We start from the raw sequence: 26023 nt of genomic DNA, 5'->3' as shown, positions 1-26023 counted from the left end.
CAAAGATACTTGAGTTGTTGATTTCCATCTGCATTCCATCATGTTCAGTAAGATGCATAGTATGATTTTGATTTTTTTTAATTTGCTGGAACTTGTGTATGTCCTAGCATATGGTGTATCCTAGAGAAAGTTCCATGCACTGGTGAGAACAATGTGTATTCTGCAACTCTGTGGTGAAAAGTTCTGTAGATATCTTTAGGTCCATTTGGTCTGTAGTGTCAATCGGCTCTGTTGTTTCTTTGTGTATTTTCTGTCTAGTTCATCTGTCTATTGATGAAAGTGGAGTGTTGAAGTCTCCCATTTCTATTGTATTACAATCTATGTCTCCCTTTATATCCATTAACATTGTTATGCACCTGTGATTGGATGCATATGCATTTATTATAGTCACATCTTCCTGATGAATTGATCCCTTAATCATTGTGTGATACCTATCTTTGTCTCTTTTAACAGTTTTTGTGTTAAAGTCTTTTTTCTCTGATATTAGGATGGCTACACCAGCTCTTTTTTGATTTGCGTTAGCATGTAATATCTCTTTTCATCCTTTCACTTTAAGTCTGTGGGTATCTTTGTTGGTGAGGTGTATTTCTTGTAGGTAGCAAATAAATAGCTCTTGTTTTTTTAATTCACTCAGCCAGTCTGTATGTTTTAACTGGAGAATTGAGGCCATTTACATTCATTGGGACTGTTGATAAATGATGACTCAGCCTTGGCATTTTTCCTTAAATATTCCCATTGTTTACTTTGTATTTCTTTTGGACTTGTACTGGGAGATTTTCTGCCTTCACGTTCTTTTGTAATGAAGGCTGTCTCTCTATGTTTCTGTATGTAGCACATCCTTAAGCATCTTTTCTAAGGCTGTATAAGTGATGACAAATTCTGTTAATTTCTGTTTCTTGTGGAAGGTCTTCATCTTCATTCATACATGAGAGCTTTGCTGGGTATAGTATTCTGGGTTGACAGTTTTTTCTCTTAAGACTTGTACTGTGTGTCTCCTATTTCTCATAGCCTGTAGGGTTTCTGATGAGAAGTCTGTTGTGAGTCTATTGGTGATCTTCTGAAAGTAATCTGGCATTTCTCTCATGCACATTTTAGAATATTTTCTTTGTTTTATTGTTGGAAGTTGACTACAGTGCGTCTTGATGAAGATCTTTTCTGGTCATGTCTATTAGTAGTTCTTTGTGCTTCCTGTGCTTGGATGTCTGTTGCTTTCACCAAATTGTGAACGTTTTCTATAATTATTTCACAAAATAAGCCTTCTAGTCCATTCTTTCTTTCTACACCTTCAGGAATTCTTAAGACCCATATGTTGGGTCATTTGATAGTATCCCATAAATCTCCAAAAGGTTTCAGTTTTTCTAGTTTCTTCAATTTTTTTTTGGGGGGGATGTGACTGAGATATTTATAAAGATCTGTCTTCAAGCTCAGATATTCATTCTTCAGCCTCACCAATTCTGTTGCTAAGGCTTTCCCCTGCATTTTTTATTTAATCTATTGCATTCTTCATTCCTAATACTTCATTTTGATTTCTCTTTGAAATCTCAGTGTCATTCATATCATGTAAGAACATCTTTTGTTAATGGATTTCCTCCTGATTGTTTTTGAGTAATCCTATGATTAGGATTACTCAAAAAATCCTATGATTTTTAATTCCACATCAGGCATTCCATCAGTCTCTTCATCTTAACATTCTAATATTTTAATGTTGTATTCCTTTGGGAAGTTCATGATGCCTTCCTTAATCTTGTTTCTTGAATTTTTGCATTTATTTTTAGGGTTTTGTGGAGATACTTGTTGATTTTTTTTTTCTTCTGATGACTTTTATCTTTGAACTATGCCTCTGTTGCTTGGTGGAATGTCTCAGTATTAGTGACTACTGAGAGGTATGTTCTGCATGTGGTCCAGGAGCTCTGGTTGGTACTAGAGGGTAGGGCAAGTATCCAGGGTAACACCCAAGTTGGGCATGGTAGATCTCTTGTTAACAGAAAGGAAGGAATGGTCACCTCTGTTGGTATAATCACACCCTCACCTCCTCTCCTCCAAGGTGATTAATGCCCAGGTTTTAGCCCACTAGCAGTTGCAATGCTGATTTGCACTGCCATATGAACTGTACAAATGATCTGCACAGCCCTTACTCTGAATGCAGATCTCACTGCAATGACTTGCCCCAGGAAACCGGGGAGTTCAGAGCATGTGGAGCTGTACACAGTGACTACCCAGAGACCCAGCCATACCTTGCACCCTCATGGGCAGCCACTGATTCCCCATAGCCTCAGCACACAAGCCTCCCACAGTCACTGGGTACAGAGGTTCTGCTCTGCCTCAGCAGCCTGTCCGGTCTACATAGAGGCAGATGTTCCCCGATCCAGCTGTCTGTAGATGCTCTGCCTAGGTGGTTTGAGCCCTAGACCCTTTGGTATATTAAGAGGCAGGGGCTGGCACCGCGGCTCACTAGGCTAATCCTCCGCCTTGTGGCGCTGGCACATGGGGTTCTAGTCCCAGTCGGGGCACCGGATTCTGTCCCGGTTGCCCCTCTTCCAGGCCAGCCCTCTGCTGTGGCCAGGGAGTGCAGTGGAGGATGGCCCAAGTGCTTGGGCCCTGCACCCCATGGGAGACCAGGAGAAGCACCTGGCTCCTGGCTTCGGATCAGCGCAGTGGGCTGGCCGCAGTGTGCTGGCCACGGCGGCCATTGGAGGGTGAACCAACGGCAAAGGAAGACCTTTCTCTCTCTCTCACTGTCCACTCTGCCTGTCAAAAAATTAAAAAAAAAAAAAAAAAAAGAGGCAGGGAGCACCTCACAGTCTTGTCCATCCTCCCAGCCAGGCTCACAGTCAGTAGGGACACTGGATTTTTCCCTCTGCTAGAATCTCTGGATCACATGTGTGCATAGGCGCCACTGGCTGAGTGTTGCCCTCTCCCCACCACTGCTGCCAGTGCTGCTAAGAAGATGGTATCCTGTCTCAGCAAGCTGCTGTGCAAGCGTAAAAGAGCTTCCGCAGCTGCCGCCCAAGCCCAGCCTCTCTCCGTGGCACGCCGGGTGCTGTTCTGGGGATGATGGGGTGAGAGAAATGTGCCCCTTTTGCTTCTACTGATTCCCTGGGTATCGGCTAGGCCTGAGGACTGCAGGCTGGACTCACACCAGGATCTCCCTCTGTCTATATCACCACGGGCTACTGTAGTTTGCTCTTACCTCCATCTCCAAGCTGCCACTTGTGCTGGCTCTCGGCTGCTTAGTGTGTTGTGTTCATGATCACGCTGTGTATCCGCACCTTCCCCACAGGTCCACGACATTCTCCCTTCTGTAAAATTTCCACTGCAGTTTTCTCTCTAATTCTTCTGATTTCCCCCCGAGAGAACACTTCCTATACTTTTTTTAAAATTTTTTTACTGTTTATCACTAGCCTAGCACAGTACATTGGTCCTATTCCGACATCTTAGAATCTTAACCTCAAAGTTTAATGTCTGTGTATTAGGAGTTCCAACAACAAGAACATAGGGGAGAAAACTGACAATTTCTGATAAGCCTCAATCTGCTTACTGCCTATCACGGTGATTGAAAGAGTTCATCAGTCTTCCCATTGCAGTAAAATTTTAGAAAATGATGGCTACAGACACATAGTGCTATTTCATTAAAAGAAAAAACAAAACAAGAAACAGGTTCATAAAATGTTTTATTTCTCAGTAAAATACTGAAAAATGAGTACTGTCTTCAAAAATCTTGATAGACTATTTTCACTCTGAAGTTTTATAGTCAGAGTGGCAAAACCTTAAGAAACAAATAGAACTTGGTTTTGTAACTTTGTTATGCTTTTAGTGATGCTACCAGAAATACGCTCAGCAATGTAAGGATATGAACTAAGTATGAGAAAGATGTCAGATCCAAAAAATACAGGATCAACCCAAGAGTGGAAAAGAGGGGTGCATCCCCACATAATCGCACAGGAGCCAATAACCTTGAGAGGAAAGTCAGTTACTCACTGTAGATATGGGTGTGACGAATCCCAACATGGAAGGAAACAGAATGGCAAGGAATAGGGAATAGGCTAATGGCAGATATGACAGCAAATTGGGGAGAATTGAGGAAAAGAATAAGATTTACTTAGTCATAAGTAATCCATACAGAGCCTGGCACTGTGGCATAGTGGGTAAAGCTGCCGCTTCCAGTGCCGGCATCCCATATGGGCGCTGTTTCGAGTCCCAGTTGCTCCAGTTCTGACATAGCTCTCTGCTGTGGCCTGGAAAAGCAGTGGAGGATGACCCAAGTACTTGGGCCCCTGAATCTGCATGGGAGACCTGGAGGAGGCTTCTGGCTCCTGGCTTCAGATTGGCACAGCTCCGGCCATTGCAGCCAGTTTGGGTGTGAACCAGCAGATGGAAGAACTCTCTGTCCCCCGCCCCTTTCTCTCTCTCTGCCTCTCTCTGTGTTTCTCTCTGTGCAACTCTTTCAAATAAATGAATTGGCCTTTAAAAAAAAAGTAATCCATACACTAGTAATGACTTCATTTTAAATAGTGATATAAGTCTATATGGAGATAAGGATGGTAACGTAGGTTACTGTAGAACAGCAAACTCTTCTCTCAGAGCAGGCATTAGAAGTGTACTCTCTAAAGGTGATTGAAAGAGAGTAGTATCACACATTAACCAACAGTCATTTGTTAAGTATACACTCTCTTTCTCTCTCTCTCTCAAAATATTTAATAAAAGTCTTCTGTACTATTTTATTTTATCACTCTATATGTGATTTTAAAGGAAAGATAATTAGTATATTAAATGCTAGTTTCATTGTTGTAGCATTAGTGAAACTACATTTATCTAACCATGCAAAACCCTGAATATGCATAGACCTTTGGAAAGCTTGACAGCATAATCTCTACAAAAAGACAAAACAAGCGTATGAACTGATCCAGTTAACTCACTTCTGAGACCACTGTGTCTTAGGAGCACTGTCATGGCTGAGATTTCATGGCATTAAGGTGATAGCCAGGTCCTCTAAAATAATGGATAATTGGAAATAATGTGAATGTTTTAAAATCTTAAGGCAGTCATTTTCATTACTGATCTACCTGGGAATTTTCTAAAAATACATTATTTGTAATTTCAGTAATATGAGGGTGCTTCAAAATGTTTATGACAAATGGAAGTTATTGTGATGCAAAAATTTTTGAAATCCATGTATAGGAGGAGGTCTTCAAAATGTTCATGGAAAATACGTATTTTGAAAACACTATGCATGGATTTCAAAATAATTTGCATCAAAATAAAATTAACTTTTAATTCCATTTTCCACATACATTTTGAAATACCCTTGTGTGCTTAGTTAAATTATGTGAAATTAGATAAATGATTGCTGATTTTGATAAAATGTCATAAAAAAGTATTTTTAAGAATGTTTTTGAATGAATAACAAAATGATTAAGCAATTCAGTGTTATTTTATATGCTTTTATTAAAGGCACATATTTCAAAATATACACTTTTGAGCATTTTGCTATAACAAACACAAGTGTGTAACTTTTACTATGGCTGAATCCCAAAAATGTTACTTCGATTAAAGGTGAGAACTGCCAAACTTTCTAGTTCGCAGCATATAATGTGATTTTTAAAATCGCCTTTGTCTCTACAGTCCAGGAAATCTGCAGCAGCTCTGACTATAGGTATTGCAGAAATGTCCTCTCTTTGCACCTTACCAACAGAGGATTGAAATTAAATTACTGTTAAGAACTATGACTAGCAGAAAATAAATAAGACAATTTCAAGGTTTGAATGATTTAGGAGCTTCATGATTTTAGCAAAATGACAAAGCTCACAGCTATCTGCATCATCTGCCTTAATAAAAGAGGGTGATACCTGGCATCATAGCAGAAATGACACTTTTGAATTGCAGTTAAATAAATGCAAATACACTTGACTATTGAAAGTTTATATGAATCAGGAAAACAAGATGAAAATCTGGTCGTGTTCTATATGCTATCTGGAACCACAGAGCAGTAATGAAAATGATAATTATAGAGATTCTATGAGAAAAATAGTCAAATCTGAACAGATTGACACAATTTTGGGAGAATGATCCTTACTAAATCCAATATGTACCTTTTTAAATATTTTATTTATTTATTTGGGAGATAGAGCTACAACAGAGGGAGAGACAGAGAAAGAGGTCTTCGATCCACTGGTTCACTCCCCAAATGGCCACAACAGCTGGAGCTGGGCTGATCTGAAGCCAGGAGCCAGAAGCTTCTTCTAGGTCTCCAATGTGGGTGCAGAGACCCAAGCACTTGGGCTATCCTCCACTGCTATCCCAGTCCATAGCAGCTAGATCAGAAGAGGAATAGCTGAGACTAGAACTGGTGCCCATATGGGATGCTGGCTTAGCCCACTCTGCCATAGTGCCAGCCCTTACTACATACTTTCTTTAAAGCCAGCAACAATGAAAGGAAAAGGACATGTGCTTCTGATTTCACCCAACAAGATGTTTCTAAAATCAGAGATGACTCTTGTTTCATCCTATAAAATAGTACCTCTTCTAGTGGTCAGCTTCAGTAATCTGCCATTATAAATTTGTGCTTTAACTTTAGGATAATGTGAAATGACAATTACATGATGTACTCAACATTATTATAAGAAGATTTAAGAATAGCAGTTGGCAGAGACTCTGGAACCCAGTGTTATGTCAGTAAATACATCTTCTACTTCCTCTACTAAGTGTTCTTGTTCCCAAATGCAGTTACTACAATATGTGTGATTTTCCTCATGATTTCTCAGAAATCTAAATCTTTCCTCTTTTTCAAATAATCCTAGATTTAAATAAACCTGTCACTGAAAACTTTGCTATTGTACTAGAGCCACAACTGACTTTAAATATAATTTTATGTAAAGTTTAAACATGATTGAAATTCATAGAGAATTGCAATCCTGAGAATAAAAAAAACACATGTAGTACCACTACATATAAAAGATTTTCAAAAAGTGAGATGTGTACTATGGAAAAAAACTAGTCATGAATTTCAAAACTTTTATCACCAAAATAAATGTTTTTTTTTTTCATTATTTGTCTATTTATTTATTTTACTTACTTGAAAAGCAGCGATAGAAAGAGAGAAATTCACCATCTGCTGATTCACTCTCCAAATGCCTACAATGGGGCAGGCCAAAGCTGGAAACCAGGAATTTCTTATCCCAAATGAATGGCAGGGGCCCACCTTCATTAGCCAGGACCACTGCCTCCTGGGTCTGCATTAGCAGGAACTCAAGAGTCAGGAGCTGGAGCCCACACAAACACAAATACTCTTATGTTGGGTATAGGCGTCTTAAGTGCTAGGCCAAATCCCCACCCCAAACTGGTCTTTTAATTCCATCTTTCAGTGAACTTTTTGAAGTGTCTACATAACTCATACACACAAATGCATGTCGCAAAAATGATAAATATGGCATAGAAACAGTTTTTAAAAATTATTTTCTGTAGAAAAGTCACTTTGTTGGATATTTTAAATTTCTATACAGACTCTGTTCTCACAGGTGATAGTCTAATATTAGGTATAAAACTATCAACATCTTTCTCACAAACATGACTTCATGGGTTAAATTTTTAATATAGAGCTTTTCTTTAATAAAATTCACCTATTTCCTTCTTTGGAATTTTTTGTTTCTTTATTTGTAGACTTTCTTACCTACTTCAAGCATTGTAAAGTTTCAATCCTCTTCCATTTACATATTTTATTTGACAGGCAGATTTAGACAGAGAGAGAGAGAGAGACAGAGAGAGAGACAGAGAGAGACAGAGAGAAAGGTCTTCCTTCCGTTAGTTCACCCCCAAAATGGCCACTACGGCTGGCGCGCTGCGCTGATCCGAAGCCAGGAGCCAGGTGCTTCCTCCTGGTCTCCCATGCGGGTGCAGGGCCCAAGCACTTGGGCCATCCTCCACTGCCTTCCCGGGCCACAGCAGAGAGCTGGCCTGGAAGAGGAGCAACCGGGACAGAATCCGGCGCCCCGACTGGGACTAGAACCCGGTGTGCCTGTGCCGCAGGGAGGATTAGCCAAGTGAGCCACAGAGCCGGCCCCATTTACATATTTCATGTAAATTCCAAAATAATAAATAGCACATTTATTCATGATTTTTAGGGAAATGATTATTTCCTCAAAAAGTCAAGTAAGAGTACAATCTGTACTGTAGCTTGGAACTCTGGCATCTGAGTTAAGAAGTTGATAATGCAAGTTTTTATTTAATTTAAAGACAAACAGACAATCAGGGGACAAGATTGAGTCTGCCTCAACATGTGTTGCCAAAGAGCTTATGACCCAGAGATGCATGAATTATCTATTATCTAAAAATGTAATTATTTTTAAAATAAAGGGATTCCACTGTACTAGTCAAACTTCCAGTTTCTAAACTGGATTTTAGATGACCAGCTATTGTCCAAGTATGTGTTGAAGAAGAATCTCTTCAACTCTGCTAAAATTACTGTTGAAATAAATCTTATATTGTGTCTCAAAGTTGATGCACATGCACTATGATTTAGTAATGCATAGTGTGGGTGAATTATTTTAAATATGAAACAAACGGCTTATATAATAATGCTCATAGTAGTAGTGTGTTGTATTCAAAGCTAGAAATAACCAGTTTTCCATAAGGAGAATATTGATGAACAATTGGCTTAGAAGACTGACAGTAAATTACTCACTGTTGGGCACATCAGCATGAATATGTTTACCTATTCCTAGAGGAATAGAAATATAAATAGCTATCATTTTGGCTGCACATGTATGTGATCAACTATAATCAATATCAATGAAAAATTAACACAAAATTCAAAAATGTATTTCAGTGGGTGGGCAGGGATACAACTGATAAAAATGCTCAGGAGGCTTCCCCCTTCTATTTACTAGAATGGATACCTGGTAGCAAAAACATTATTGTGTCTTAAATTATACCTAAATGTTGCACACTGTTTTGTATTTAATTATGTAGTTATGATTTTCATATTTTTAAAATTAATTACTTGGGAACTAACAAAAGCATTGCTCTCATTTCTATTGAGAACAGACGTCTTCTTAAAAGATGATTGATTGATAGTTGTAGAATCATTATGACTGCTGTAAATGGTAGGGGTTCTATTGAGGTAGAGAAAGATTCACAAAACCTTCCCATGACGTTATTTTTTTGCATTTGGCCTTGGTGGTGATTAGCATGACACTAAATCTCACCACCACTCAGGGAAAGTGCTTCCATAGCCACATGCATAATAATTAATCATCCTTGCTTGTTTACCAGCAGTGCTTATCTGTCAGTGACAGCCATGGCAGCCAGGGGAATTGAAATTCTCACCTAAGCAGTTCCGTGAAGACAGTCCCTTCTGGCCAGGTGTGCTGCAAAGCAACCCTCTCTGCTTTCCCTTATTTCCATGCTCACCAAGGCTCCCTGTTTCTCACGTCATGGTCTTTGTGCTGCAAACCACTGGTTCTAACTCTCCAGTAACTTTTATCATTTGGATGACAATTTTGAAGCTTCAGAAAACATCTGGAAATGCCAGCAAATGCCTTCAGTTGTAGTGGCATTATAAACATCATTTTTGTTCCATTAGCATTCCTCTGGTGAGAAGCCACATGCAGTTAGCAACACCTATTCTGAACTCCCTGTGTAGAGATCACCATATGAAGCATGCAACAGAGGCGGCAGTTCATTATGAGTTGACTAAAACCTTTGCAGATAAGAAACCTTGTAAGCCTTTAAGACTGAACACAACATCTTGCTTTCACTGATAGTCAGCAGGTGACCTCTGTACCACTGCCATCAGTAGTCAAAAAATATATGAAGCATAAAAAACAGGGATGGGAGGAAAGCATGAGTTAGTTTGTATTTCCACCATTCTAATAAACATAATTGAAATGCTACATCTTCATGCAAATGGGTATTTTACATTTCAGAAAGGGTACCTGTTAGTGCTTTCTGTGACTGAGATAAATACAAAAAATGCAGAGTATGCAGACCGCTGTGACTTGGAAGGGCTTCACTGAGCAGTGTCAGAACAGCACCTTGTCTCTTTGGCTACAGAAAGAAATGTAGTTGGAAAGATGGTCAGAGTCAGATAACAAAAATCAGAGAGGTATGGAAATGGTTTCTTTTAAGGAAAAGAAAAGTGGGTAAATCGGTAGATCTTTAATTCCTATTTACTCAATTTCTAAAGATCAAATTCAGTAAAAAATTACTTTCCTTGAGAAAGATACTTAAGCATATAATACACCTTTTTGAGGCATTGTCCACATTTAGGAGAGAAAGAATTAAGGAGACGTAGTCTAATGCAGTATGGAGAACATTGATTAATACTACACTGGATCTTAGCCAAAAGGCAGAAAAGCGAAGAGAACATTCATTAATAGAACACAACTCAAAGGAAATGAAGGAGGCCTGGATATTACAGCAGTGAGGCGACAAGTGAGTCATCTGGGAGTCTTGTAAGTCACTAAGACAGGTGGAGGCGATGCTTACCTGGAAATTTGCAAGGGCGGAGCCCTCCTTTGCCTAATACCCTGTCTCATACTTGGTTCCAGGAGATGCTTGAACACTGCTTGTTCTCGGACCACTGGGCTCATAGAAGTTCTTCAGTGCCCATGAAGGTGACACAGAATCACTACTGAAAATGACCGCATCCTCTGTCTGAAGTGAGACCCACCCGTGACCTGCTAGATACCTGGTTGCACTATGGGCTCTAAATACATGCCCTTGTGCCTGCTGTCTTAGTGCCTGTGCTTGGCACTGTCTTGTGGGAGCTCGTATTTCACAAGTGCTGTTCCTGAGATTCGGTTCCCAGGATCAGAAGATCCACATGGCAAAGCCAGCTAGTCCTCAGCTTACACGGACTGTGAGTTAGGATGGAGTCTTGCTGTTGGTCGATAAGATGTGTACGTTGTTTGTCTTACAAACTAAATTTTTTGATTAGAGAAACTATCTCTGTTTTCTGTCATAGTGGTGTTTGCACTTACTCATCTCAAGTTCCTAAGGCCCACTGCTGGGCTTTAAAAATACAGGACTATCGGACTCATGTAGTGGTGCAGCCGGTTAACCTGCCACCTGCATCCTATATCAGAATGCCCATTCAAGTGCTGTCTGTTCCACTTTGACCCAGCTCCCTGCTAATGCACCTGTACAGGTAGCCAGTGAGGGCCCAAGTACCTGGTTCCCTGTCACTGACATGAGAGACCTGAATAGCCTTTCAGGCTCCTGGGTTTGGCCTGGCCCAGCCCCAGCCATTGTGAGCAAATAAATTTTTTAAAAAATAAAAATCTTTAAAAAATAGTACTCTAATGTCATTATACCACTTAAGTACACCTTTCTGGAGGCACTCTTTGCCAGGCTTTTGCAAAGCCATCAATGTGTGTTTTTTGCAGAACATTCTTCAGGTGTACTAGGTTTTCTTTTGTGATCTATCATTTTAGAGATAGGTCTTAATGACTAAAAAGGGCTTAACTTCTCTAAGCATATTTTCATTTTGAAGAAGGCCTTCAGTTATTATGAAAGAGTGAATAAAAAAGCAGCTAAGTGCTTAGCAAGGAAATGGAACCTTTTGTGGAAGTGGAGGCATCGGGACCTTCAAATTTTTCAGTTTTGTAAGCTGTCTCCAATGTCTGCATGTGCAATCCATTGAAAAATTGAAACATGCTTCTCATTTAAAGTGATCATTAAAGAGTAACAAAGTGATATTCACCTAGTCTCATTAGAAATAAGCAATTTAGGGACTGGCACCATGGCGCAGTAGGTTAATCCTCTGCCTGCAGCGCTGGCATCCTATATGGGTGCTGGTTCTAGTCCCAGCTGCTCCACTTCCTATCCAGCTCTCTGCTGATGGCCTGGGAAAGCAACGGAGGATGGCCCAAGACCAGGAAGAAGCACCTGGCTCCTGATCTCCGGTCATTGCAGCCATCTGGGGAGTGAACCACCAGAAGGAAGACCTTTCTTTCTGCCCCCCCGCCCCCGTAACTCTGACTCTCAAATAAAAAAAAAATCTTGAAAAAAAAAGCAACTTAAATGGTGAAAATCAAAATTGCCATGCATGGGTATGTGTTTAGCCTAGCAGTTGGGACTCTAGTTAAGATGCTCATGCTGTACATCGGGGTGTCTGGGTTCAGTGCCCGGTTCTGGTTCCTGACCCCAGCATCCTGCAGTGCAGACCCTGGGAGACAACAGTAATGTCTTACAGAATTGTGTGCCACCCCTCAGGTGGGAGACATGGATTTAGTTCCCAGTTTCTGCCTTCAGGCCTGGTCCAGCTCTAGCCATTGCACATATTTAGGGACTTGATAGTGGATAGGTGCGCTTGCTCACTCACTCTCTTTCTGTCTCTTCCAGCTCCAATAAATAAATAAATAAGTTTTTTTTAAAAAAACTGTTGAGTAAAAATCATGATGCATTGTACACGCACTGTAGCGCAGCAGTTTAAGCTGCACTGTGAAGTGGTGGCATACTTTATGTGCGCCAGTTAGAGTCCTGGTTGCTCCATTTCTGATCTAGCTCCCTGCTATGTAGCTGAGAAAGCAGCAGAGGATGGCCCAAGTGCTTGGGCCCCTGCACCCAAGTGAGAGACCAAGATGAAGCTCTTGACTCCTGGCTTCAGCCTGCCTAGTCCTAGTCTTTGTGGCCATTTGGAGCATGAACCAGTGTGTTGAAGATTCCTCTCTCTCTCTCTCTCTTTCTCTCTCTCTCTCTTCTCCTTTCCCCCATTTCTGTAGTCCTTTCAAATAAATAAATCTTTTTAAAAAATCATGATTCATTTAGATTATTATGTAACTATGACATAATTACAGTGCATAGAACCTGAAAAGAGGGATGGCTCTTTTTAACCTTAACCTCATTATTCTCAGCTCAGACTCAAGGTAAACCCGATACAGAAAAGGTCCCAGTTGTGATTGTCTTCATAACCTCATCAGAAAAATGTCTTTATTCCTTCATGATTCTTTTACATGTGATTTGTTTTGACAAGTTTTTAACACAGTTTAACTTGGTTTAATGACATCCTTGAGATTCTATCGATTTAGAAAGCTTAGTTCTGAGAAGAAATAAAAAAAAAAAAACTGAAAATCACACAGAAACCTGCAGTGTCAGTGGCCAACTTAGTAATGAGTCCCCAGGTAGTTTTTTTATGTTAGAGAGTTGTCAAGTGGATGCAAGCCAGTGATGGGGAAGCACAAAGGAATTTGTGAATACCTGTTCAAAGCCCCTGATTAATTGCAATTGATGTTGTCAGGACCTGTTTCATAAAGCTCTTAAGAACCAGCTTATTTAAAATACATGGAAAGCAAATCACTCTCCTTTCCTATGTTTTTATACAAATTCCATTTCAAATATGGAAATCTTTAATAAAAGGTCATTGATCAGGTTTTATGTTTTAATAGTTTTAGTGATTTTCTTGAACAGGTTTGTGTGTCCTGAGTTTTACACTGACCCCAGAGCTTTATGTTTTGTGAGCTAGTTTGAAATCTGTATTGTTATCTTTTTGTCATGATGCAGTATGATGATCTTTGACTCACATACTTTAGTGAACACCCAGTATGAAGCACAAAAATTCAGGTAATTGTAAACTCAAAAATATAATCTTTCTGAATATTTATAATTTTTTAAACATTCTGATTTGAAGACGAGACACTTAGTGAAAACTGCTAAATCCACACAAAGATTCCATATATTGTTTACTCTATTTATTCAGATGACAATATTTACTCAAATTTAATACATTTGCTTTTCTATTCCTGCTCTAGTCATTCCTCAGATCAGTTTTATTAATCTTTTAAAAGAATAAATGTATATTAGGCATTTCTGTAGTTCCCTAGGTTTCTGTGATTTCTATGCTGTTACTTATTTTGTCCTGCCCTCTTTGGACTTACTCTGTTCTTTTCCTCAATTCTTAGGATGGATGCTTGGAGCATGAGTACTTCTCTTCTCTGTTAGGTTATGTAAGCAAGTAGGTCATAAATTTGTGCGCATAGACTACTTAAAATAATTTTAGTGTTTTATCATTGTTTACTGAGTTCTAAATATTTGCTTGCTTCTATTTTTTATTTGATCAATATGTCACATAATATTATGTTTTTGATCTCTATGTCTCTTCTCTGTTGTATTATCACAATAATTTGATTTGTTTGGAGACAGAAGAATGTGTGATAAATAATCACTGAAATTTCTTGGGATACTCTGTCCTTTTATAATTTTGTAAATGATTATCAAGTTTAAAACATTATCTATGTGTTGGATACATTGATCAAAAATATTAATTATGTAGTTCAAATGGACTACAGTATTACTAGGATTTATAAATTTTTGGTCTGTTTATTTAGCCCTAATGCTGCATTGTCATATTATCTTATAGATTTTCATTTGTTCCTTTGAATATTTTGAAACTATTAGGCAGAAATAGTATATAATATTAATATCTTCCTTGGATGTTGCCTCCTTATTTCTATGAATAGCTTTTGTCTAATCTATTTTGATCGATAATAATGCAACTACGTAGCCTTCCATGGTGTTAGGAAAAGAGTCGCAGATTGGTGCCGCCTCAAGTGGGATATCATAAATGTTAGAAAAAGAGGCACAAGAATAGAGAGGGGGCAGGGTATGAATTTATATCCAGACTGAATTTTTTCAGAGAAAATAAATTCGTAGATGTGGGTGACCAGCTGCCAGCGTGCACATTGATGGAACACATGCAAAAAGCCCCAACCACCAGGGGCCCGGCCTTTTTATATCTTAGGAAGGCTGGGGATGGGGGTGGGGATAGAGGTAGCAGGTGGAGGATAGTTCCTGGAACTGGTCTTTCAGGTGGCCCTGGGGGGCCTTGGGAACCTTCAAGAAAAAATGCAGGGGTGATAATATGAAGGCAATAGCTTGTGAGACCCAATTGAGATTCAAGGGCAAGGAATAAATTCTAATGTTTATCGTTATTTTGGACAGTAAGCAAGAATGGCTGAGGCTTGTGTCTTTGTTCCATCACATTGCCTGATACTTCTTTAGGAAAACTTTAATCCATTGACTTAGCCTTAAAGCAAAAATGACACAGGACAGTGTTAATCAGGAAAGGGAGACTTTATTCAAGGCTTTATAACAGGAACAAGGCCAGAGCTTAACCTGAATCTAAAAGGAAGAGGGTTCTTAAATTCTGGAGTGAGCTAATAGAAAGCTGCTTCAGGACATTAGGAGAGGTGGGTCAGTTGGGTTGTCCTGAGATTACAAGTGCTTTCCTCTGTGTTTGCTAATCGGTGGTCTTAGAAGTTAGGCTGCCTTCTCACCCCTGAGCCAGGAAGATAAGGGCCCTAACTTCATGATGTCTACATTTCTAAGGAATAGGCCCCAGGTTCCTGCCGAAAGGTATTCCTGGACTGTTAAACTATCAAGAGGCTTTTTAAATGATTTGAATTTCATACAGGCAGATAAAGAATTTAAAGCACAGATTTTGTAAAGAAAAGAATGATCTAAAGTTTAGTCAAGCTGCAGGGCACCTTACACTCTCTTAGTTACCAAGTTTGTGTCCATGTGTTTTACAACAGTTGATTATCAATAGTTAGATATCAGTCTTCAAAAATAGTTCTATTGTATATAAATACAACATTCACATTACCTTCTTGCAGTACTTTTAATACAACATTACAATATGTTTTGGTTTCCATCATTGCTGCTGAGAAGTCATCTCTCACTATGAATGTCCTCCATCTATAAGCAATTGGTCTCTTGGCTGCTGTTTCTGCACATGAAATTCTCTTTATTTAGCAAGTTAGGAACTCCAATTCCTACAACCCAAACAACAACATCTTTATTTATTCAGAGAGTAACTGTGAAACTGGGTTCCTGAATTGGTGCGGCTGAGCATGGAACAGATAAACAAGCACAAACAACACACACTTTCCCTCTTGAGATTTCCCAATCGTAAGTTCAAATTCTCAGAAGTGACGAGACCTGAAATTCAAGCAACTGCATAATCTGAAAATGTCCATGTCAAAAAATTTAGTGTAAGTAAGTATTCCTGGCCAGGAGGTAGGTTTCTGTCAAACATGAGGCACAATCTGAAAGTTAATTTAAATTGAACTCTCAACATATTCCCAAAGATACAACTGCAAAGAACCCATATCCACCATATGATGTTATATTTAAGAATAAATCGTGAAGAACAAACATTAGGAAGAGTCAACAGAAACAGATGAAGAATTGTGTCCACAAAAATTACAAATAATGAATGAAGAACAGGAACAAAAGGTGATGGTCTGTATATTTCAGAAAATACAAAAGGGAACTGAAACTCTGAGGAAGAACTGAGGACCTATGAAACTTTGCTAGACAGAGTTAAAAAAGAAAACCTACCGAAATTTTAGAAGCAGAAGATCCAGAGGAAATCAAAACAGCCAAGATGTCATATTTGAAGAGAAATTTCCAGAATCAAGGAAAGGCAACAATATCATATTTAGTAAAAAAATGGTCACTCTGGTAGCTTTGGAATCCTCATGGAAGGAAGGCCTACACTTCCGGGAATGGAAAGTTCCTACTGGTACTTCCAGGGAAGAAAAGTCCTTGTCAAGGTCCCTGCGGGTGCCTAAAGGTCTGTGGACTGGTTGCTCCTCTTCCAGTCCAGCTCTCTGCTGTGGCCCAGGAGGGTAGTGGAGGATGGCCCAAGTGCTTGGGCTTCTGTACCCACATGGAAGACCAGGAGAAAGCACCTGCCCTGGCTTCGGATCGGTGCAACACCGGCTGTTGCAGCCATTTGAGGAGTGAACCAATGGAAGGAAGACCTTTCTCTCTCTCTCTCTCACTGTCTATATGTCAAATAAATAAATTTTAAAAAATTTAAAAAAAAAGCTCAGTGGTTTTTAGACAATCAGAACTTAAGGAGGCACAGCGAATATGAAGATTACCTCAATAGGATAGAAATTTAATGTCTCTTTAGTCTGTCGCCAGGATGAGAAATGAAAACCTTACATATGAGTTAGCACATGGGATCATCTCATTAGTTGGAACAATTTTAAGAGTCAGAAATAGGGAATAGAAGAGAGCTTACTGGAGCTGGCTAAAACACTGAGTCACCAATTAGACAAAAACTATTAAAAACTATTAAATGGATTTCAATATTAGAGATTAAGACTATTTCAAAATATTTACTGACATGTATTTCAAAAACCTCATTGCTTTAATAGAGGATCAGATTCTAAGTCTATATCAAAGAAAAATAGACTAATTGTTAGGAAAATGGTACAGTCTTATCCATGGTGTGATCTACACTCTGACACCATCCTAGGCTGTAGCCCCTGCTGCCATTGCTGGAAGCCAGGTGACCACATGGCCCAACCACTGGTGTCAAGCTCCACCCCCATCCTAATGGGATTAGCTGTTCCTGCTTCCCTGCCCACCCTCCAGCAAAGTTTTACAAGGACCTGCTCTCTCTCCCTCATTCTCTTGCTCCTCTCTCATCAGCACTCTCCTCTCTCCTCTCTCTCCCTCCCTCTCTCTCGCTTCCTCTGTCTCCTGATCTCTCTATCTCTCTCTTGATCTCTCTTACACTCTCCTTCTCCCTCTTTCTGCTTCCTCAACCCTTCCTTCTTGCCTGCTGGGTTTTCTCCAATAAACTCTTTCCCTTACTCCAGTGTCTGGTGTGTTTTGTGGCGGCCTTACACTAATAGCTTTTATATCCAAAAAAAAAAAAAAAAAAAAAAAAAACAACCTCTTTCTTTCATAACCTTCTTTGACTTCCTCACACCTTCTGCAATGTACTTAAACCTTTTTATCTTTTACATTCTGATCTAGAGTAAACTAGACATTAGGACAAAGTAATTCTAAACCATGTCCTTACTTTTTTCAAATAGGCACTTTTCTTCTTAACCTTCCTCACCAAGAACACATTTTTATGTTCGTGATCTTTTTCTATCTACTGATTTGCTTGATTTACTTTGAAATAATCCTTTAAAAATCTCTAAGTTAGGACAACATTTTCTAAATAAAAGACATATTGAATTTGAACCTTACTTATTTTCAAGCATTCTTGAGTTACTTTTTCATAGGTTTTCATAAACTGTGCTTATATTTGTTAGCAAACAAAAATAGTTTTTTCATAGAATATAAGGTGCTGAGTACTAAATATTTAGACACCTTTATCTCATTTACATTTACCCAGTTTACACTTAACAATTACATCTAGATAGCTTAAGATATTGATATTATGTTATTTTTTTTTTTTGACTGGCAGAGTTAGACAGTGAGAGAGAGAGACAGAGAGAAAGGTCTTCCCTCCGTTGGTTCACCCCCCCAAATGGCCGCTAAGGCCAGCACGCTGCGCCAATCCGAAGCCAGGAGCCAAGTGCCTCCTCCAGGTCTCCCATGGATATTACGCTATATCTTTATCAACATTAAATTTATATGGGATTGTACTCCTTCTCATAAAACTCTAGCTAGGAATCAGTGACATAAAATAGCGATTGCAAAATCCATCTTAGGGGACTATAACAAGAGCTAATTACCCATTGCTATTTCATCAAGATCTGTTAAACTAAGTTATGAAACAAGTTTGGCCAGTTAAAAAGCAATTTTTTTTAAACAATGATGCTCCTAAATTTAAAATGGAGAAATTCCTTTAAATCCAATGTCCAGTTACAGCTAAACCAAATTTTCATGTATGAAATTTATTATATACCAAAGGCATCTCTTTAGATTTTAAATTAAATTTTAATTCAACTTTTTACCAATTTAAAAAAACACAGTAGGCCAATGATACCTAGTCAACAGTCAGCTGTGTGGGACTATCTGTGAAATAAACACCTGTTCAGGCAGTTTCAGGGCAGGTCCCAAGGGTAACTGTGGCCCAGTGGCTATGTTGCCATGGACTAATTACCCACTGGAGATTGTTCACCATTACATTATGTTTAATGGGAGAAGGAATCCGTCTGAGCAGATGGGCACCCCTCCAGATACAGAGAGATTCCTAAGGAGTAGAATTTGATAGGTAACCGAATAAAGGGCATTTATGGAGAAAGCGGTATGCCTGGGCATAGTAATTAACCTGGTGAGCCTGCTGATTTGAAGGGCCAGTAGTCTTTTTTTTTTTTTTTTTTTTTTAACAGAGGAGAGGCAGACAGAGAGAGAGGTCTTCTTTTTTTTATTTATTTATTTTGACAGGCAGAGTTAGACAGTGAGAGAGACAGAGAGAAACGTCTTCCTTCTGTTGGTTCACTCCCCAAATGGCTGCTACAGCTGGTGTGCTGCGCCGATCCAAAGCCAGGAGCCAGGTGCTTCTCCTGGTCTCCCATGGGGTGCAGGGCCCAAGCACTTGGGCCATCCTCCACTGCACTCCCTGGCCACAGCAGAGAGCTGGCCTGGAAGAGGGGCAACCGGGACAGAACTGGTGCCCCGACAGGGACTAGAACCCAGGGTGCCGGCGCCGCAGGTGGAGGATTAGCCAAGTGAGCTGCGGCGCCGGCCTAGAATCCTTTCTTAAGCTGCTTTTTGGAGGGGTCAGAGCACCACATGGACCTTGAGAAGGTGGTGGAAGATATGAGAAAGGCTCTGATGAAGTTCACAATGCATTGTGTTAGTGGTCTGGAATGCTCCAGGGGCAGGGCTTTCCAGAGTAATAAACATTCCAGCAGCCTTTACAGTATCCATGTGTGCCCAGGGGGGAGCATGTGTCAGAACAGAGGAGCACGGGTGGAAAGAGAGGAGAGAGGCAGTGTTGGCCGCGGAGGGGAAGAGTCAGAAAAGGAAACATTCCAGAGGCAGCAGCATCCCTGGGGGAAGGGAAGAGTGGCAGTGGGGCAAGTCAGTGATCCTGGAGGAAGCTCCAAGCCTTTGTCCTGCCTGAGGGCTGAGGGAAGGAGCCTCTTTCACAAGGCGTCCCCTGGGAAAGAAAAGCCACAGCACCTGAGAACCCAAGCTCTGAGTCCTCTTAGAGGAGAGTGCCAGAATCCTCAAGCTTAGACCCGCGTCTCAGTTCTAAGTTGAGGCACGTGAACATTTCCCACACCTCCCTGAGATAGAGGATGGGGAACCAACCAAACATCCCGGTCCCTAGGAGTGGACTGGCCCGATGGAACACTCCAGACACAAAAAGGGGTTTTGGATAAACCGACCATGAGCGTCAGCCCCAGCACACTTGACGGGACAGAGGCTTCTCTTACCGGTCTGATGGGCTGAGAATGAGGTCCAATGCGGGATGAAGTGATGACATCTGGCGAAGGGCTCTGACTGTGAATTCACTGACAGATGAGAAAGTACAAGCAGGGGGTGATGTGATGAGTGACCAAAGCAGTTTGCAGGAGAAAAAGTTCAGAGAGGGCAGGTGTGTGGATCATGGCTCCTACCCAGAGGATAAGGTTCAGCTGGTTTCCAAGTGACCACAGTGGGCAAGAGGCTAGTCTCCAGTAACCTGCTTCACACGGGACACCAAATATAAGGCAAAGGGGCACAGAACAGCAAGGAAACAGGGTATGAACTCAAAGCCCAAACCAGTGTATTCAGGAAAAATAAATTCACAGATGTGGCTAATTGCCAGTGTGTACACAAACCAAACACATGGCAGAGGCCCAGTGAGCTGGCTGGGCCTTGTATATCTTAGGGTGGCTAAGAGTCGAGTCGGGAGGGGGTCATTGCTGGTGAGTTTCTCCATACAGGTTTTTTTTTAGGTATTTCTGCCCAGGCTTTCAGACTTGGAAAAGAATGCAGGGAGTGTGGTGAGGAACAATACGGGGCATGGGGCTGAGCTGATCTCTTGAAAGAAGGAAGGGGTAAGGAGTAAAAGGTAATTTTACCTCCTTTCGGGCAAGGAGCTAAACTTGCTGAGGGTTATGTCCTCGTTCCATCAGACATCTTCTTTGTTTTATGTTTTCAATTTTCACTTTTGTTCAAAGAAATGATTTAAAAGAGTGTTTACACATAGTTTTATTTTTCTTTTTATGCTCAACAACTATTTGTGTTTAATCAAAGGTATGGGGACAGTGTTGTGGTGCAGCAGGCCAGGTGGGTGACAGCTTGAGTCCTGGCTGCACTGCTTCTGATCTGGCTCCCCTCTAATAAATAAGCAAATCTGGCTTTTTTTTTTTTAATCATTTGTATGAGCTCATACTAACCCTAGTTTTCCCCCTATAATTTGATTTGCATCATTTTTTTGTTCATGTTGTTACAGTGCTATCTCAAAACTAAATATTTCAGGAAATTTCATGGACGGTGAATTGCCTCAGTCTTTAGATATCTAAAAGCAAATTAGTTATTCAGTTAACTTGAATGAGTGTTTAACTGGCTTACAGATTTTATATGCAAACCCTGCCCTCCCACCTCTGTCAAGTTCATTGCAGTGGAGACAGTGTGAGCCCTGCTGACTGATCCCAGCTCTGCAGTTTCTAGTGGTGAGACTTTGGACTGTTCACTTGGTATCTCTGAAGCTCACTTTCTGTGCATGACATCATTCGTTGTACCTGCCCCGGTTTAGCTGTGAGCAGTATATACATGTTTTGCGTTCATGTATGTGACTTCATGATGAAGCTTGGCACAGTCTCTGGAACACTATGAATGGGAGCTAACAAGCTTTTGGGAATACTCTGTGAAGACAGACTCAAAACTCAAGTAGTTAAAATTCAAAGTCATGCAAAGTAAAGGTACAGTCTTCCTGGTTAGGAAGTGAAAGAAACAATTTGCATTCAACTGAGGAGGATTAATAGTCTAGGATATAGTGAAATGCATCCCTCCTTTTTCTTCTCTTTGTTTTCTTTTGCTTCCGCAGAGTTGAATGGACTGTCAACATACTGCTCTCTGCACTCTGCACTCTGCACTGCACAGTTCTTAGATGCACCGCTCTTAAAAGTGCTGCTCTCCCCCAACCAGTTTGCAGTTAGATTATGATTTCAATTTAAAGAAAACCCCCAAAGACCAACACTCTTTCAAGGTCTGCTGCTTTTACCATTAAACTTCAACAAACACGAATAAGGTGGCATTATCTGTTAAAAAGACTTATTTTCCCAGCTGACTATCCATTATTCTGTGTAGTTAGAAAATACATAATCTAGTTTATTTCAACAACTTTTAATATAGTGGTACAATGAAAGGGAATGAGTTACAGCTTGGAAATAATGAGAGGAAAAAACCCAGAGGTTTCAAGGTACAGTGATTTTGGGTAAATTAAATCACCAACAAAATTGCTCTGTCGATTCAATTTACCTTGCACATTATCTACAGATGGATGACCTTCCATTTTATTAATGAGAAGAATTTTTAGATAACATCTAAAAATGTGTCCCAAATTATTTGCCATTTGGTATATGTTAGGAAATGCAGCTAAACTGGTAAACCAGATGACTGACTGAATATGTTAACTGCACTGGTGTTTATTTCCTGTTGTTTTGTTTAGGAAGGGAGGGGAAAAAAAAGTCTGTTTTGCCTTTAAGTGCATTCATTTCCATACAAAACAGTGATCTTCAGTGAGGACTCCTTATTTCAAAGCTGCATTCTTTCATGCATTTAGCAGCTGGCACACACAGAATCACTGGATTAAAAGCTAATGCTTTTGATACAATCAGTTACAGTCAGCTTAAAAATCCCTAAAATATTTTTTGAAGTAAGTTGGAGTAGAAATGATTCATCATCTCACTCTTTCTGGAGGCAATAAATCAAGGCAGTTGGCAGACCAATTTTCTAATCTAGGTTTTGCAACATCTTAAAAATATATATATAATGTAGAACATGTAAGGAATTTTCTCTGAAAGGCCATGTCCCATATTTCTTAGACACTGAGATAAAAATCATTTTAATTCATCTTACCTCTCCTGAACCACAAGCCTTCATGATACGCCATGTGTGGTTATCTGTTATTTAGTTTATGCTCTAGGTATTACTATTCAGTAAGCTGTACTTTCAGAGTTAAAATAGTTCTTTTTAATTTATCGGTGGAGGAATTGGGTCCAGCAATGAATCACAGTCCCTTCTCCCTAGAACAAAGCTCTTTACTTTGTCCCGCATGGTGCCTGAATTTGCATGAATTTCATTGACTACTTGTGTGTAAAGACTCATATCCTAGGATGGCACAGTAGTCTGTGAAAGGTTATGCAAGTATCAGGGTGTAAGAATACTCAGATTCTTTAAAGTGGACTCAGGCCCTTGCAAGGCGTCCTGCGCATAACAAATCTTCCCAGGCAGATGAATCAATTAATTCACAAACTTTTATTGGGTCCCAACGGGGTGGGGGGGCAGCAGGGGAAGCCGCATGTCAGAGATTGGGAGAGCTCCTTTTATAGAATCAGGGCATGGGGGTTAAAGGTTGAGGCGGGTCTGATCCTCATTGGTTGACCTTTAGGCACCCGCAGGGACCTTGACAAGGACTTTTCTTCCCTGGAAGTACAGGGAGGGACTCTCCATTCCCGGAAGTGTAGGCCTTCCCTCCTTGCGGATTGCAAAGCTACCAGTCCTCAGTAGCAGAATTGGGAGGGAGCCCAGACAAGGGTTCCTCTTCCTTGTGCCAGGTGGTCTTTTCTCAGGATGAGCTGAGAACGTGCAGACACTCAGGAATTGAGCACAACAGCCTACATGCATCACCCTCCCTTGGGAGGGAGGACAGTGCCTGTAACCCATCGTCCGGCTTAGCTGCTGTGGCTTTTCATGCTGCAGCAGCATGCCCATGTTGACCACCGTTCTTCCACCATGTCTAGCAACACTGCAGGTGTCAGCTGCGGTCAAGAGGCACTGGCCAACCTGCAGCAAGCAAGTGCTTCCTAGACTACTGGGATGGTTTCTAGCCTCAGGTAACTTTCTGCCTTTAGGTCTTAAAATCAAAGAACTATTATTTCTTTTCTCTGGAAAAGAGGTCTGGATTTCTCCCCTACCAGTGTTTCAGTTTTGAAACTTGTTTGGCTGCCTTATCCTTTTTCTCCAGGAATGCTTTCTACGCCCGGTGGTAATTTATCCTCACAAAGGTTGCTCAGTACACTTTTCACTATTCCCTGTTCACCACTTCCAGTAGAAAATAAACAACTTCTCCAGATGCAAACATAAATATAAATGCTGTTGACAGGCGCACTGCCACTGTAGATAACAGATGCAGTGGAGCCATTTAACACAGTAAGGGAAATCAATATGAGCAAATGAATTAACCAAATGATTTCCTTAAAGACTTCAAAGGGAAACTGTCAAGGTTAAGATGCTTTCTTTAACTATGGAGGCATTACTGGCTCACCAGATAAACATTGTTAACACTCATAATTTTAGACTTAACAATGATGTCTACAACATTTAGAAGTCCCAGTATTGTTAGTTGTTCTTTAATTATCCCAAGGAGCTCTGTTGCTCTTAGGTTGTGTGCTTATCTCAATTATGACAGTTTATTATAATTTAATTTTAGTTAATAAAAACATTTAAAATATGAGTGTGATAAGACAAAAAATTGTATGCCAGCAAATTATTTGAAAAAATTCCACAGAGTCATTTAAAAAAAATAAAGTGATTGGCTGGCATGGGGACACAGCAAATTAGCCTTTAGTTTAGGATATCAGCATCCTGTATCAGATTACCAGTTTGAATCCTGGATGCTCTGTTTCATATCCAGCTTCCCACTGATACATCTGGGAAGACAGCTGAAAATGTCCCAAGTACTTGGACCCTTGCCACCCATATGAGACACCTGGGTAGAGTTCCTGGCTTTTGTGTTGGGCCTGGCCCAGCCCTGGGTGTTTGATCTGTTTGGGGATTGAACTAGTACCCGGACTGTCTGTCTGTTTCTCTCCTCCCCGCCCCGATGATATGCCGTTCAAATTAAATCTTTTAAAAAATGAAAGTAGGACTTGAATTAGATATGACAAGTCAAAGTATAAATTGTACAAAATTATTTTCATAAGAGTACAAAATGAACAAAAATCACCATATTTAATTAATAAGGGTACCAATAAGATGATAGATAAAGGGCTATTTCTGTTGCAGAGGCCTTTGTCTTTTAGTTAAACTTGTTTTTAACTGTCATTAAAGTTGTGGTACAGGCCTTCCCAAGATCAGAAGAAGGAAAAGGGAGGAACCTGTCCTGTTCATTAGCATGGAGGGATAGTGTTTAACACTTGCTAGGTAGTGAACAGCTCAGTATGTGTGTGAGAAAAAAATCAGCACTGTGTATGCACATGTAGTATTTTTTTAAAGATATATTTATTTATTTGAAAGATAGAGTTACAGAGAGGCAGAGGCAGAGAGAGAGACATCTTCCATCCACCAGGTCACTCCACAAATGGCTGCAACAGCCAGAGCTGAGCTATTCCAAAGCCAGGAGCCAGGAGCTTCTTCCGGGCCTACCATGCGGGTGCAGGGGCCCAAGGACTTGGGCCATCTTCCACTGCTTTCCCAGGCCATAGCAGAGAGCTGGATTGGAAGTGGAGCAGCCGGGACTAGAACCGGTGCCCATATGGGATGCCAGCACTGCAGGTGGTGGCTTTACCCACTACACCACATTGCTGGCCTGAACTTGCAGTATTTTTGCAATTCAGTTGCTGTGGCAGCCACATAACATTAGAATATCCAATCATGTAGTCATGTAAGGGAGACAAATAAGCTAAAAACATATGTGAGAAAATACCTCTCTTTGTTCGGTGCTCAGGCTTTTGGATGAAAATTCCACTTGGGCCTTATGCCAGCACAAATAATAAGAGCCTACTTCCCGTTAAAAGGCCTTGGTGTTTTGTCTCTGTATACAAATCCTGCTACATTTGCAAGTGTGGAAAATTTATGGATATTAAAAATAAAGTTAAAATAAAATTGTTAGATTAGTTATAAAACAGAATCAATATCCTAAAATGCATCAAAACTATAATTTCTTGTCAGAAATGGTAGCTTTGGGATCCACATGGAGGGAAGGCCTACACTTCCGGGAATGGAGAGTCCCTCCCTGTACTTCCAGGGAAGAAAAGTCCTTGTCAGGGTCCCTGCGGGTGCCTAAAGGTCAACCAATGAGGATCAGACCAGCCTCAACCTTTAACCTCCATGCCCTGAATCTATAAAAGGAGCTCTCCCAATCTCTGACGCACAACTTCTCCGGCCCCTGCTCTGT

The sequence above is a fragment of the Oryctolagus cuniculus genome, chromosome 6 (genome assembly GCF_051225735.1).
Source record: "Oryctolagus cuniculus isolate XC-2025 breed Fujian yellow rabbit chromosome 6, ASM5122573v1, whole genome shotgun sequence".
Lineage (NCBI taxonomy): Eukaryota > Metazoa > Chordata > Mammalia > Lagomorpha > Leporidae > Oryctolagus > Oryctolagus cuniculus.
The sequence above is the reverse complement of the archived record's forward strand: the minus strand, read 5'-3'. Positions refer to the sequence as shown.